The sequence below is a fragment of the Mirounga angustirostris genome, unplaced genomic scaffold (assembly GCF_029215605.1).
Source record: "Mirounga angustirostris isolate CCGP_5_RB_7025 unplaced genomic scaffold, mMirAng1.0.hap1 SCAF_11, whole genome shotgun sequence".
Classification (NCBI taxonomy): Eukaryota; Metazoa; Chordata; class Mammalia; order Carnivora; family Phocidae; genus Mirounga; species Mirounga angustirostris.
Genome location: NW_026991719.1, coordinates 21,906,909 through 21,909,870, shown reverse-complemented (window position 1 = coordinate 21,909,870; position 2,962 = coordinate 21,906,909). Strand labels below are relative to the sequence as shown.

At 35.9% G+C, this 2,962-nt stretch overlaps 1 pseudogene; it reads right to left on the bottom strand.

Moving 5' to 3' along the window:
- Positions 1-437: 437 nt before the first annotated feature.
- Positions 438-520, bottom strand: LOC123851243 (U4 spliceosomal RNA; annotated as a pseudogene).
- Positions 521-2,962: the final 2,442 nt, after the last annotated feature.

The window sequence follows — 2,962 nt, the reverse complement described above, 5'->3', positions numbered from 1 at the left end:
AAGGGGATATATTCTGTGACAGGTTTGATCTCCTATCCAGACCACTGAAACTTTATTCATGTTTCACTTTCATGTGCTCATTGTAGTAGTACTTTTAATTTTCTTCAAGGACTTTTCCTTTGCATTTACTATTTGACTAACTGGTGCAAGAACCTTAGCTTTCAGTCTATCTTGGCTTTTGACATGCCTTCCTCGCTAAGCTTAATAATTGCTAGCTTTCAATTTAAAGTGAAGGACGTGGAAATCTTCCCTTCACTTAAACATTAAGAAGCCATTGTGGGGTTACTAATTGGCCTAATTTCAATATTGTTGTGCGTCAGAATAGGCAGGCTGGAGGAGAGGGAGAGATGGCAGGAACAATTGGTCAGTGGGAGAGTGAGAACACACACAGCACTGATTAAGTTTGCCATCTTATGGGTGTGATTCTTGGTGCCTCAGAACAATTACAGTAGTTTTCAATTAGCAATAATCGCACCTCGGATAAACCTCATTGGCTATGATATTGCCACTGCGCAAAGCTAAAACAATTACAGTAGTTACATCAAAGACCATTGTTCATATATCACCATAACACATATAAGAATAATGAAAAAGTTTGAAATATTGAGAGAATTACCAAAACATAACACAGAAATATGAAGTAAGGGAATTGTGTTGAAAAAATATCACTGATAGTCTTGCTTTACACAGAGTTGCCACAAACCTTCATTTGGCAGAAAACACGATGATCTGAGAATTGCCATAAAATGAGAACTGCCTGTACATCACTTCTCTCTCTTTTTTTTTTTAAGAATTATTTATATATTTTGAGAGAGGGAGAGAGCATGAGCAGGAGGGGCAAGAGGGAGAGGGAAAGAGAATCTCAAGCAGACTCTGCGCTGAGCATGCAGGCCAATGCGGGGCTCAATCTCAGGACACTGAGATAATGACCTGAGCTGACTGAGCCTCCCAGGTGCCCCACATCACATTTCATATTAAAGGCAGGATGTTTAGAAAGAGCCCTTGTATTATAGAAATTCTCTTTTTTTTTTCTTTTTTAAGAAATTCTCAAACATATACAACAGTATGGAGACTAGAATAATGAACCCAGTTACCTAACATTAATCAATAGCAATCCTCAATTTTTATAGGTAGAATCCTGTTCATATTAAAGTTTAGGTGTTTGTTTCTTAGGAAGTGCTCTCCAGGGGTAAAAATGTGCACTTCCATCAGGATGTACATAATGTCCATTGTCTCCTTTATGGTAATGTTGGCAGTCATCTTCTTTATCCATGAAATCCATTAGAGGCAGCAGGATGATCAATTTCTAATTCCAAACTTCCTGAGTTTTGTATCTGAAATTCTTCTTTAGGTAGAACTTCGTTGCCCATCACTTATCTTGAGATATTGGCAATACAGTGTTATTTTATCACTGCCGTATCTCTTCTCCACCTAAATTTTGCCCAGTTTTATTTACCTAATATCATGTATAACTGTTTCTTTCATTTATGATTATAATACTTATAAAAATTGTTATATAAATCCTTTCAAAGAACTAGCTTTCATTAGCAGGCTCTACTGTCTTCTAATTGATCACTTTTGCATTCATTCATCTGTATTGTTTCCTACTTTTGCTTCTTTGTGTTTAATATGCTGTTCTTTCTCTAGCTTCTTAAATTGTTTGGATGTTTTAAACATGTTTATAATAAATCTAATTAATGTAATAAATATCCCTGTAAGTACCTCCTTGGGCCGTTTTGAGCAGTAGAATGCTATAGAGCTTTATGTGTAGTGCTCACTTTTTTTTTTTACAAGTTGAATGTATCTCTCAATGCTTTTATGATTTTTTGAATATGTGTATGTGTGTGTGTGTGTGTGTGTGTTGATGCATAGAAGCACTAGGACCAAAACAGAATTATTTAGAGGAAGTTTCAGAGGTCCTGGGAGTATTTGGCTTTGTTACATTTTACTTATTGATGATAGAAGAAATTTGAGCAAACTTAACCGCTAGTAAGAGTTGCTTTTTTTTCCCCCAGAAGAGAAAGTAAGGTTTCACGTGAGAAAATCAATAAAAATAATTGGCCAACTGCAACATTCAGATTATCCAGGAAAACAAAAACTACTCGAAGTATATAACTCTGAGGGAATGTTTATTTATTCAGAAACTCTTTTTTCATGCTATTACATGAAAAATTGAGCAGAAAGTACGGCAAGTTCCCATATACCCTCTCAGCCCCTTACACACAGTTTCTGCTATTATTTACATGTGATCTTGCATTAGTTTAGTGTGTTTGTTAAAATTAATAAGCCAATATTGATATATTAGTAACTAAAATAGGTAGCATACATTAGGGTTCACTCTTTGCGTTGTGTGTTCTATGGGTTTTGACTAGCATATAATGACATGTATCCATCATTATGGTATTACAGAGAGTAGTTCCACTGTGCTAAAAATCCCCTGTGCTCCACTGAGGCACCCTCCCTCCATCCCCTTGAATCCCTAATCTTTTCTACTGTCTCCATAGTTCTACCTTTTCCAGAATGGCACGTATTTAAAATAAGAGGGTATGTAATCTTTTCATATATGCTACTTGAAATTAGCAGTATGCATTTAGTGTTCCTCCATGTCTTTTCATAGCTTGAAAGTTCATTTCTTTATATTATTGAACAGTATTCTATTGTCTGGATGTACCACAATTTGTTTATCCATTCACCTGTTGAAGGACATCTCGGTCGCTTTCATTCTTTGGCATTTATGAATAATGTTGCTGTAAACTTTTATGTGCAGCTTTTTGTATGAACATAATTTTTCAACTCAGGTAGGTAAACGTGAAGGAGTGCATTTGCTGGGGATGGTATGACAAGAGTATGTTTACTTTTGTAGGATTCTTTTAAAATGGTTTTCCATGTGGCTGTACCATTTTGCATTCCCACCAGCACTGAATGAGAATTCCTATTGCTCTGCATCCTTTCCAGTGTTTGG